The sequence below is a fragment of the Lutra lutra genome, chromosome 13 (genome assembly GCF_902655055.1).
Source record: "Lutra lutra chromosome 13, mLutLut1.2, whole genome shotgun sequence".
In the NCBI taxonomy this organism is placed as follows: Eukaryota; Metazoa; Chordata; class Mammalia; order Carnivora; family Mustelidae; genus Lutra; species Lutra lutra.
The window spans coordinates 24,890,464-24,904,088 of NC_062290.1; the positions used below are offsets into that span (position 1 = coordinate 24,890,464).

The following is a 13,625-nucleotide window of genomic DNA, read 5'->3' on the forward strand; positions in this document are numbered from 1 at the left end:
TGTAGGCTGAATTTTTGCTCAAAATTCAGGTGACACAGAGCCCTCTTTAAACATTTAACAAGGGTATAAAACATAATAGGAGCTAATCGAACATTCCACATAACTGGAGTGAAGTCACAACACGATATAGTTTTCTTGTCAGATTTGAGCCTATAAACCCCATCCAGGGTTACTAACCACTAGAGAGAATTCTGGGTTAATTTCACTTGCTATATTACATTTTTAAGATAGACTATATTTTTTAATATATATTTATAGGTATATATATAATGTTAAATATAATCATTTACTTTCCCAGTTAGCTGAAGAGGCCTTAGAACTTGAGAGAAACCTGAATCCTCTTTATATTCTTTCTACCTGGCAGGGCCCCAATGTTTTCTTCAATAATAAAAAGGCAGCTAATTGGATTCTCTATCTCTTAAGCCTGTCTCATCACAACTGCTAACATGGGCCTAGCCTATTTTGTTGTGCAAAGAATAAGAGAGCTGAAGAAGATTGTTAAGTATAATATTGAAAAGGAACTTCTAAACACCCAAAGTTCAATAAGATTAAAAATAGGAAAGGAAGAAAAATAGGAATAAACAGAAAAACAGTGGTGGAGGAGAGGTCAAGATGGCAGAGAAGTAGCAGGCTGAGACTACTTCACAGTGGGAGATCAGCTAGATAGCTTATCTAAAGAGTGCAAACACCTACAAATCCAACGGGAGATCGAAGAGAAGAAGAACAGCAACTCTAGAAACAGAAAATCAACCACTTTCTGAAAGGTAGGACTGGCAGAGAAGTGAATCCAAAGCGACGGGAAGATAGACCACGGGGGAAGGGGCCGGCTCCCGGCAAGCGGCGGGGCAATGGAGCACAAAATGCCGACTTTTAAAAGTCTGTTCCGCTGAGGGACATCACTCCAGAGGCTTAACTGGGGTGAAGCCTGCACAGGGTCAGCGTGGCCTCAGGTCCCACAGGGTCACAGAAGGATCGGGGTGTCTGAGTGTCGCAGAGATTACAGGTACTAGAACGGGGAAGCCAGCTACAGAGACAGAGCCGAGGAGTGAGCTCTAAGCTCGGGGTTACCTTGAACAAGTCGCAGGCTCGGTCAGCTCGGAGCGCGGCCGGAGGCCAGGGTGATGGGAGTCATTGGGAGCTATTCTCTGAGGGCGCACTGAGGAGTGGGGCCCCAGGCTCTTGGCTCCTCCGGCCCGAGACCGGGAGGCCACCATCTTTATTCCTGCCCTCCGGAACTCTACGGAAAGCGCTCAGGGAACAAAAGCTCCCGAAAGCGAACCCGAGCGGATTACTCAGCCCGGCCCCTGATAAGGGCGGTGCAACTCCACCTGGGGTAAAGACACTTGAGAATCACTACAACAGGCCTCTCCCCCAGAAGATCAACAAGAAACCTAGCCAGGACCAAGTTCACCTACCAAGGAGTGCAGTTTCAATACCAAGGAGAGCAGCGGAATTCCAGAGGAGGAGAAAGCAAAGCATGGAACTCATGGCTTTCTCCCCATTCTTTAGCCTTGCAGTTAATTTTTTTTTTCTTTTTCAATTTTTTTTTCTTTCTTCTTCTGCTAAATTTTTTTAACTTTTACCCTTTTCTTTTTTAAGATTTTTAACTAGTTTATCCAATATATATATTTTTTTCCTTTTTATATTTTTTCTTTATTGGTTTTCTTTTTTAATTGTTACTTTTTTTTTTCTTTTTTCTTTCTGAACCTCTTTTTATCCACTTTCTCCCCTCTCACGATTTGGGATCTCTTCTGATTTGGCTAAAGCATATTTTCCTGGGGTTGTTGCCACCCTTTTAGTATTTTACTTGCTCCTTCATATACTCTTATCTGGAAAAAATGACAAGGCGGAAAAATTCACCACAAAAAAAAGAACAAGAGGCAGTACCGAAGGCTAGGGACCTAATCAATACAGACATGGTAATATGTCAGATCTAGAGTTCAGAATGACGATTCTGAAGGTTCTAGCCGGGCTCGAAAAAGGCATGGAGTTATTAGAGAAACCCTCTCGGGAGATATAAAAGCCCTTTCTGAGAAATAAAAGAACTAAAATCTAACCAAGTTGAAATCAAAAAAGCCATTAATGAGGTGCAATAAAAAATGGAGGCTCTCACTGCTAGGATAAATGAGGCAGAGGAAAGAATTAGTGATATAGAAGACCAAATGACAGAGAATAAAGAAAGCTGAGCAAAAGAGGGACAAACAGCTACTGGACCACGAGGGGAGAATTTGAGAGATAAGTGACACCATAAGACGAAACAACATTAGAATAATTGGGATTCCAGAAGAAGAAGAAACAGAGAGGGGAGCAGAAGGTATATTGGAGAGAATTATTGGAGAGAATTTCCCCAATATGGCAAAGGGAACAAGCATCAAAATCCAGGAGGTTCAGAGAACCCCCCCTCAAAATCAGTAAGAATAGGTCCGCACCCCGTCACCTAATAGAAAAATTAATAAGTCTTAGTGACAAAGAGAAGATCCTGAAAGCAGCCCGGGAAAAGAAGTCTGTAACGTACAATGGTAAAAATATTAGATTGGTAGCAGACTTATCCACAGAGACCTGGCAGGCCAGAAAGAGCTGGCATGATATATTCAGAGTACTAAACGAGAAAAACATGCAGCCAAGAATACTATATCCAGCTAGGCTATCATTGAAAATAGAAGGAGAGATTAAAAGCTTCCAGGACAAACAAAAACTGAAAGAATTTGCAAATACCAAACCAGCTCTACAGGAAATAGTGAAAGGGGTCCTCTAAGCAAAGAGAGACCTTAAAAGTAGTAGATCAGAAAGAAACAGAGACAATATACAATAACCGTCACCTTACAGGCAATATAATGGCACTAAATTCATATCTCTCAATACTTACCCTGAATGTTAATGGGCTAAATGCCCCAATCAAAAGACACAGGGTATCAGAATGGATAAAAAAACAAAACCCATCTATATGTTGCCTACAAGAAACTCATCTTAAACCCGAAGACACCTCCAGGTTTAAAGTGAGGGGGTGGAAAAGAATTTACCATGCTAATGGACATCAGAAGAAAGCAGGAGTGGCAATCCTTATATCAGATCAATTAGATTTTAAGCCAAGGACTATAATAAGAGATGAGGAAGGACACTATATCATACTCAAAGGAACTGTCCAACAAGAAGATCTAACAATTTTAAATATCTATGCCCCTGACATTGGAGCAGCCAACTATATAAACCAATTAATAACAAAATCAAAGAAACACATCGACAATAATACAATAATAGTAGGGGACTTTAACGCTCCCCTCACTGAAATGGACAGATCATGCAAAAAAAAGAACAACAAGGAAATCAAGGCCTTAAATGACACACTGGACCAGATGGATATCACAGATATATTCAGAACATTTCATCCCAAAGCAACAGAATACACATTCTTCTCTAGTGCACATGGAACATTCTCCAGAATAGATCACATTCTTGGTCCTAAATCAGGTCTCAACCATTATCAAAAGACTGGAATCATTCCCTGCATATTTTCAGACCACAATGCTCTAAAGCTAGAACTCAATCACAAGAGGAAATTTGGAAAGAACCCAAATACATGGAGACTAAACAGCATCCTTCTAAAGAATGAATGAGTCAACTAAGAAATTAAAGAAGAATTGAAAAAATTCATGGAAACAAATGATAATGAAAACACAACGGTTCAAAATCTGTGGGACACAACAAAGGCAGAACTGAGAGGAAAATATATTGCGGTACAAGCCTTTCTCAAGAAACAAAAAAGGTGGGGCGCCTGGATGGCTCAGTGGGTTAAGCCGCTGCCTTTGGCTCAGGTCATGATCCCAGGTCCTGGGTTCGAGCCCCACATCGGGCTTTCTGCTCATCAGGGAGCCTGCTTCCTCCTCTCTCTCTGCCTGCCTCTCTGCTTACTTGTGATTTCTCTCTGTCAAATAAATAAAATCTTTAAAAAAAAAAAAAGAAAGAAACAAGAAAGGTCTCAGGTACACAACCTAACCCTACACCTAAAGGACCTGGAGAAAGAACAAGAAAGAAACCCTAAACCCAGCAGGAGAAGAGAAATCATAAAGATCAGAGCAGAAATCAATGAAATAGAAACCAAAAAAACAATAGAACAGATCAACGAAACTAGGAGCTGGTTCTTTGAAAGAATTAATAAGATCGATAAACCCCTGGCCAGACTTATCAAGAAGAAAGAGAAAGGACCCAAATAAATAAAATCATGAATGAAAGGGGAGAGATCACAACGAACACCAAAGAAATACAGACAATTATAAGAACATACTATGAGCAACTCTACGCCAACAAATTTGACAATCTGGAAGAAATGGATGCATTCCTAGAGATATATAAACTACCACCACTGAACCAGGAAGAAATAGAAAGCCTCAACAGACCCATAACCAGTAAGGAGATTGAAACAGTCATCAAAAATCTCCAAACAAACAAAAGCCCAGGGCCAGACGGCTTCCCAGGGGAATTCTACCAAACATTTAAAGAAGAACTAATTCCTATTCTCCTGAAACTGTTCCAAAAAATAGAAATGTAAGGAAAACTTCCAAACTCATTTTATGAGGCCAGCATCACCTTGATCCCAAAACCAGACAAGGATCCCAACAAAAAAGAGAACTACAGACCAATATCCTTGATGAACACAGATGCAAAAATTCTCGCCAAAATATTAGCCAATAGGATTCAACAGTACATTAAAAGGATTATTCACCACGACCAAGTGGGATTTATTCCAGGGCTGCAAGGTTGGTTCAACATCCGCAAATCAATCAATGTGATACAACACATTAATAAAAGAAAGAACAAGAACCATATGATACTCTCCATAGATGCTGAAAAAGCATTTGACAAAGTACAGCATCCCTTCCTGATCAAAACTCTTCAAAGTGTAGGGATAGACGGCACATACCTCAATATCATCAAAGCCATCTATGAAAAACCCACGGCAAATATCATTCTCAATGGAGAAACACTGAAAGCTTTTCCGCTAAGGTCAGGAACACGGCAGGGATGTCCATTATCACCACTGCTATTCAACATAGTACTAGAAGTCCTAGCCTCAGCAATCAGACAACAAAAGGAAATTAAAGGCATCCAAATCGGCAAAGAAGAAGTCAAACTATCACTCTTCGCAGATGATATGATACTCTATGTGGAAAACCCAAAAGACTCCACTCCAAAACTGCTAGAACTTGTACAGGAATTCAGTCAAGTGTCAGGATATAAAATCAATGCACAGAAATCAGTTGCATTTCTCTACACCAACAACAAGACAGAAGAAAGAGAAATTAAGGAGTCCATCCCATTTACAATTGCACCCAAAACTATAAGATACCTAGGAATAAACCTAACCAAAGAGACTAAGAATCTATACACAGAAAACTATAAAGTACTCATGAAAGAAATTGAGGAAGACACAAAGAAATGGAAAAATGTTCCATGCTCCTGGATTGGAAGAACAAATATTGTGAAAATGTCTATGCTACCTAAAGCAATCTACACATTTAATGCAATTCCCATCAAAGTACCATCCATTTTTTTCAAAGAAATGGAACAAATAATCCTAAAATTTATATGGAACCAGAAAAAGACCTCGAATAGCCAAAGGAATATTGAAAAAGAAAGCCAAAGTTGGTGGCATCACAATTCCGGACTTCAAGCTCTATTACAAAGCTGTCATCATCAAGACAGCATGGTACTGGCACAAAAACAGACACATACATCAATGGAACAGAATAGAGAGCCCAGAAATAGACCCTCAACTCTATGGTCAACTCATCTTCGACAAAGCAGGAAAGAATGTCCAATGGAAAAAAGACAGCCTCTTCAATAAATGGTGTTGGGGAAATTGGACAGCCACATGCAGAAAAATGAAATTGGATCATTTCCTTACACCACACATGAAAATAGACTCAAAATGGATGAAGGATCTCAATGTGAGAAAGGAATCCATCAAAATCCTTGAGGAGAACACAGGCAGCAACCTCCTCGACCTCAGGTGCAGCAACATCTTCCTAGGAACATCGCCAAAGGCAAGGGAAGCAAGGGCAAAAATGAATTATTGGGATTTTATCAAGATCAAAAGCTTTTGCACAGCAAAGGAAACAGTTAAAAAAATTAAAAGACAACTGACAGAATGGGAGAAGATATTTTCAAATGACATATCAGATAAAGGGCTAGTGTCCAAAATCTATAAAGAACTTAGCAAACTCAACACCCAAAGAACAAATAATCCAATCAAGAAATGGGCAGAAGACATGAACAGACATTTCTGCAAAGAAGACATCCAGATGGCCAACAGACACATGAAAAAGTGCTCCACATCACTCGGCATCAGGGAAATACAAATCAAAACCACCATGAGATATCACCTCACACCAGTCAGAATGGCTAAAATTAACAAGTCAGGAAATGACAGATGCTGGCGAGGATGCGGAGAAAGGGGAACCCTCCTACACTGTTGGTGGGAATGCAAGCTGGTGCAAGCACTCTGGAAAACAGCATGGAGGTTCCTCAAAATGTTGAAAATAGAACTACCCTATGACCCAGCAATTGCACTGCTGGGTATTTACCCTAAAGATACAAACGTAGTGATCTGAAGGGGCACGTGCACCCGAATGTTTATAGCAGCAATGTCTACAATAGCCAAACTATGGAAAGAACCTAGATGTCCATCAACAGACGAATGGATAAAGAAGAGGTGGTATATATACACAATGGAATACTATGCAGCCATCAAAAGAAATGAAATCTTGCCATTTGCGACGACGTGGATGGAACTAGAGGGTATCATGCTTAGTGAAATAAGTCAATCGGAGAAAGACAACTATCATATGATCTCCCTGATATGAGGGAGAAGAGATGCAACATGGGGGGTTGAGGGGGTAGGAGAAGAGTAAATGAAACAAGATGGGATTGGGAGGGAGGCAAACCATAAGTGACTCTTAATCTCACAAAACAAACTGAGGGTTGATGGGGGGAGGGGGTTTGGGAGAGGGGGGGTGGAATTATGGACATTGGGGAGGGTATGTGCTATGGTGAGTGCTGTGAAGTGTGTAAACCTGGCGATTCACAGACCTGTACCCCTGGGGATAAAAATATATTATATGTTTATAAAAAATAAAATTAAAAAAAAAACAGAAAAACAGAAAAAAAATGGAAGAAAAATAAAATGAGACCAAAGTTTAGGTTAGTTTATAAAATGTAAGTCATAATACCCTATGTCCTATGAAGATGTCAAATCATTTACTCAGAACAATGACAAAGATCCCTAAGTCCAAGTTCTTTGAGAAATTTATTTCATGGGCACTCATGAAGAGGTCAGTTGATAATGTGCTATAAAGAATGTTCAGCCCTTAAGTTTAATAATCCATGATATGAAAAAAAAAAAATCCATGATATGTGAAGTGGACAAAAGAAGTGCTAAAAATGCAAAAAATAGAGTTCTTGAAGGTGACACGCCTCAGGGAGCCATATGGTGGCTCATAAGTCCTCAAAGACATTCAAGTACAAATGCAAGACAACTGTTTTTTGCAAGATCCCTCAAAGTAGGCCACTTATATGACCAATCACCAGTAATTCAGTTAATCTCTGTGGACTTCAGTAATGGTCAGTCCGAAAAAGGGAAGATGACTGGCAGGTGGAACAGTGTAGATAAACCCTAAGGGTCCTTTTAGCTCTGAAAAAAATGTCTGTGATTCTTTTTATAGTTTTTATTGAAGTGTAATTGACATACAATGTTATATTTGTTTCAGGTGTAGGACATAGTGATTCAACAATTCTTTACATTCCTCAGGGCTCACCTTAAGTATAGCCAACAACTGTCACTATGTAATGTTATTGCAATATCACTGAATGTATTTCCTATGCTATACTTCTCATCTCTGGGACTTACTTATTTTTTAAGTGGAAATTTATACCCCTTAGTCCCCTTCATCTATTTCACCCATCCCTCCACCCACCTTCCCTTTGGGCGATCACCAGTTCCCTGTATTTAAGAATCCATTTATTCATTTGCTTTGTTTTCTAGATTCCACATAAAAGTAAGATGGATTTTGTCTTTCTCTGGCTTCTTTCACTTGTCATAATACCTTCTAGGTCCATTTATGTCATGGCAAATGGCAAGATTTCACTCTGTTTATGGCTGAGTAATGTGATTCTTGGTGAAATTTTTTTATTGAGCCCCTACTATGTGCTATATCCTTGGATTAAAAGGAATTCTAAACCCACGCACATACAGGTGCACACAGCCCTTTGAGTATTTCGTAATTATGCTTTTCTGGAGAGTAGATCTGATGCTATTTGCCTGTTATTATAGCAGGAAAGAATCCAGTATTTGCACACCAATTGATCCATGAATGTCAACAGAGAGCGGGCAACTTCTGTCCTCCTAAATTGTTAATCTTTGAACCCAGATGAAGGTTAGAAACTCTCCCTGAATATTTAAAATTCCTTTTGAATGCTTCTGTCAGACTGAAATTTTCAAACAAATATGTAACTGGGTGCATATGCTAAATGAGGCACTCAGCACCTCACTATCTTAAAGTCTTTGTATTCGAAATCCCAGGAATGTTTCCCACCATTAAAAAGACACAACTAGAAATGTTGGGCTTTTGAAAACTTGGGGACAAAACAGTGCAGAAAAGACAGAGCCCCCAGGAATTGGAGGAAAATTAAAGAAGTGAGACCAACAACAACTAACAATCTTTAAGAAAATTTTAAATATTCAAGATATTGTACAAAATCATTATGTTCTGAACCTCCCCAATGCCACAAATATTTTTATGCATATATCATGCATGTATCATATATGTGTATGTGTGTGTGCACATCTCTTTGTGTATTTACAGTAATTAAGGTATTATGCTATTGTTGAAAGAATAAACAAATAGATCATTGGAAGAGAATAGAGAGCCCAGCAAAATACCTCTATAAATAGAGTCAACTGATCTTTTTTTAAAAAGGACAAAGGCAATACAAAGAAGTGAATATAGTTTGTTCATGAAATGATGCTAGAACAATTGGACAGCCACATAAAAACAAAAATGAATGTCGATATAGACTTTACACCATTCACAAAAATTAGCACAGAAGGCATCACAAACTGAAATGTAACAGGCCAAAGTATAAAGCTTCTAGAAGATAACACAGGGGAAAACCTAGATGACCTGGGGTGTGGTTTTGCCTTTATAGATACAACACCAAAGATAGGATCCATGAAATGCATAACTGAGAAGTTATATTTCATCAAATTTAAAATTTTTGCTCTGCAAAAGACCTATCAAAAGAATAAGAAGACAAGCCACAGACTGGGAGAAAATATTTGCAAACGATACATCTGATAGAGGTCTGTTATCCAAAACATACAAAGAATTCTTAAAACTCAACAACAAGAAAACAAACATCAGCATTAAAAAATGGGTCAAAGACCTTCACAGACACCTCACACCCAAGAAGATAGACAGGTAACAAGCATATGGAAAAAATGCTCTACACCATAAGTCATCAGGGAAATGAAAATTAAAACAACAATGAGATACCATTGCACACCTATCTGAATGGCCAAAATATGGAGCACTGACAACCAACGGCTGACCAGAGTGTGGAACAACAGGGACTCTCACTTGCTCCTGGTGGAAATGTACAATCACTTTGGAAGACAGCTTGGCATTTTCTTACAAAAGTAAATATGCTCTTACCATCCAATCCAGCAGTTGAGATCCTTGGTATCTACCCTAAGGAGTTAAAAACTTATGTCCATACAAAAGCCTGCCCAGAGATGTTTACCGCACTTCACCTCTGTTCATAATTGCCGAAACTCAGAAGCAAATAAAACGTCCAGGAGATGAATGGGCCAACTGTAGTACATCCAGACAATGGAATATTATTGAGCATTAAACATTAAACAATAATGAGCTATCCAGCTCGTTAGGTGCATATTACTAAGTCACTGAAGCCAATCTGAAAAGACTATTCACTTGGATGATTAACTCCTCCTTCATCTCCCCCAACTCCCCCAAGCTATTCTCAAGCCTGAGCGAAATATTTTTTTAAAAAAGTAGTAGAATTTTAATATCACCACTTTGCAATACCTAAGGGATTAATAAACATAAATATTGAACATCAACAGGTGCTAACACCACACCGAAAAACCAACATCTAGATATTTTACTTCCTGATGGAAGAACACAATGTCATTTGAAAGGCATCTGACAGGGGCGCCTGGGTGGCTTGGTGGGTTAAAGCCTCTGACTTCAGCTCAGGTCCTGATCTCAGGGTCCTGGGATACAGCCCCGCATCGGGCTCTCTGCTTAGTGAGGAGCCTGCCCCCACCCCCACTGCCTGCCTTTCTGCCTACTTGTGATCTCCATCAAATAAATAAGTAAATAAAAATCTTTTTTTAAAAGTAAGTATAATACATGAGAGACTATGGACTCTGAAAAACGATCTGAGAATTTTGAAGGGGTGGGGGGTGGGAGGTTGGGGGCACCAGGTGGTGGGTATTGTAGAGGGCACGGATTGCATAGAGCACTGGGTGTGGTGCAAAAATAATGAATATTGTTATGCTGAAAAAATAAAAATTAAAAAAAAACTAAAAAAAAAAACTAAAAAAAAAAAAAGTAAGTATAATAAAAGGTATCTGACAAAAATAAAACCTGAATCTGAGTAGAACTCTAAGCCTAATTAATAATGTATAAGAAGTACCGAGGCAGAGAGGCATGTTGGAGAGCTCCAAAAGATACCATCAGCAAATCCAGAATGTGGAAGTCTCCACAACGTCAGCAACAGTAATCTGGATTTTTCCACAAATAAACTAAAGAGTTAAAAAAAAAAAAAAAAACTAAGGGGAGAAGGAAGAACTTACAGATTAAAACAGACTAAAAGATGCCTCAACCAGTTGAACATGTGTCCCTTATTTGGATCCTGCTTTTAAAAAAAAAAAAAAGACTAAAATATGACATTTATGGGAGAAATAGAAGGATAAATATTGGTTGGGTATGTGATGATATTAGCATGTTACTATTAATTGTGTGGGGCATAATGGTATTGCAACTGTGTTTTTTAAGTGTCTGTTCAACGAACTCCAGTACCTTCTCCTCTTCCTCCGGATTAAGAGCTACAGTTCTTACAATAGCTGTGTGGTAAAACCTACACAGACTGGCTCTTTTCCCTGTCACTTTATCTCTTATTACTCTTCCTCTTAGCTAATAGGTAATTAGGAGCGAAAGAGGGTTCCTGTGGGTGGTGGAAGCCAGAGTACTAGACAGTATTAACCAGAACAAACTAGAAGTCATCTAAAACTGAATAGTCCTAATATCCTAACATGTCTCAGCTGCTCTTCAACTTCCAATACAGAAGAATTTATAAACCCTTTCCCTAAAATAAAATCATAATTTAGATTTAAGTTGTACTTGAAATAAATAGAGTTAAATAGGACATCGAGAGGAAGATATGCCTGAGTACATTAAAGAGAGGATAAATTGCAGAAGCTCCAGATTATGAACAAACTAAGGCTCGTCCCTAGCAGATGCACGGTCATCACTCCCCCTCCCTGCAGTGACACACTCCCCTCCCCCACAATAAAGTGCACAGCCCTTGATTTAACCACGGGTGAACAACACATGACTGCTCAAGGTACAGGTCAGGTCGGTGCAGCCCTCCCCTCCCAAGTCAGCGCTAGGAAGACTGCATATTCCTCCACTCCAGCCCAAAAGCTGCCTGTTGAACTCTCGGAATGGCTCAACAGAATTGTGAAACGAAGCAACCTGGCCCTTGTCCACAGAGCAAATACAAGAATGACCGCACCTCCCCCGAGGTGGCCAGGCACAGACACCGCTGGCGAAGGCAGCCTGCGTGACCTGGTAGGAACTCTTAATTACACTTGACAGACACAGTTGCAAATAGGGACGGGAAGTCACAAGGAAAGCACTGTTGCACCCGTAAGCCTTCTCTGAACAAACAACCAGAAAGACAAGTCCAGGAACTGGCTGTGGATGCCCATTGACGCAAAACCCAGGAGCCACGGTATGAAGTAACAGGCAACCCTGTGGCCACGTTAGCAGTAAGACGCTGTGGGGAGTGTGGTGTGGCCATCCGCACAATGCATGTGTGTGTGGGTGTGTACGCACAGTGAGTCTTCTCGAATCCCACAGCTCTTGTTCGGGATCCTTCTTTAGTGGTGTTAATGTTTTTTTTGTTTGTTTGTTTTTTTTTTTTTTTTTTTTAGTGATGTTATGTTTCCAGGCAGATTTGCAAGGGCCCGAGGTCATAAACAAAGGGCAGCTCCTCCTCTCCCCTGCCTTACCCCACCCCCACTCCAGCCGGATCACCTGACCAATGAAGGATTCCTCTAGTTACTGCAAAGCAAGCTCTGCTCCCAGATGAGCTCTGAGCCCGGAAGTGATCAGTTCCCTGATGCCGTTCACCTTGGGCTCCAGTGTGGGAAACTCAAAACCACGTCAGATCTCAGCACAACTACGCAGAGAAAGCAGGTTCTCTTCAGCTCTTCCTGCAATTGAGGTTGAGGTCCAAGATCCCAACATCCAAAGAAGAGAAGTTCTCTGCCAGGTATAGAAGTTCAAGAGCAACAGGGCCTGGAGCCAGACTCCCTGGGTTCAAATACCAGTTTTGCCACTTCCCGGCTCTGTGGCCTGGGAAGTTCATCCCCATGCTTCTATTTCCTAATCAGCAAATGGGGTCAAAGTAGCCGGTTCTTCAGACCGTACTAAAAAGGATTTAATTAGTTAATATAGTTGAGGGTCTTAGAACAGTGCCAGGCACAAAAGTGAGACTTATTTTTGAGTCCCTAAATAAGAGGTAAGTAAGTAAGGAGTAAGCAGAAAATACCTTGGGAAAAAACTCGTGTGATGGAAATAACACTGGAATTGGCCTCTGGGATGGTGGCTGGCATCTCCTTGCTCTACCACAAACTAGCAAATATCTTAGGTAAATCTCTTAGAGTCTTTAGAGCTTACTTTCTGGCAATACCAGTCTCTTCCCGCGATTGCTGTGGAAGCCTAGGAGATGTTCAAGACAGTAACATTTTGTAAATACGTATTCTACAAATGCCGGGGATATGCCTCTTGCATTTTCTTTCTCTTGCAACAGTTCTATTGACACAGAATTCACATACCATACAATTCATCCATTTAAAGTGTGCAATTCAGAGACTTTTTGTATTTTCACAGTTTTGCAACTATCACTATAATCAACTGTAGAACATTTTTTTAAAGATTTTATTTATTTTTTCGACAGAGAGAGATCACAAGTAGGCAGAGAGGCAGGCAGAAAGAGAGAAGAGGAAGCAGGCTCCCTGCCAAGGAGAGAGCCCAATGCGGGGCTTGATCCCAGGACCCTGGGATCATGACCTGAGCCAAAGGCAGAGGCTTTAACCCTCTGAGCCACCCAGGGGCCCCTGTAGAACATTTTTAACATCCCCCACAAGAAATCCCATCAGCTTTAGCAGTCACCCCCCATTACTCACTCTCCCTCCCCCAGAGCTAGGTAACTGCTAATCTACTTTCTGTCTTATAAATTTGCCTACTATGGACATTTCATAGAAATTGAATAATACAATGTATGGTGTTTTGTGTTAGGGTTCTTTGACTTGACATAAT

General features: G+C 40.2%; 1 protein-coding gene and 1 long non-coding RNA gene across 2 annotated transcripts in view; one reads left to right on the forward strand and one right to left on the reverse strand.

The window, feature by feature from the left end:
* The window catches only part of RASEF (RAS and EF-hand domain containing), a 255,588-nt gene that overhangs the window by 145,815 nt on the left and 96,148 nt on the right, over positions 1-13,625 (reverse strand).
* Positions 1-13,625, forward strand: part of LOC125083061 (uncharacterized) — an 82,777-nt gene that overhangs the window by 57,633 nt on the left and 11,519 nt on the right. The gene's annotated exons all lie outside the window — the stretch shown is intronic.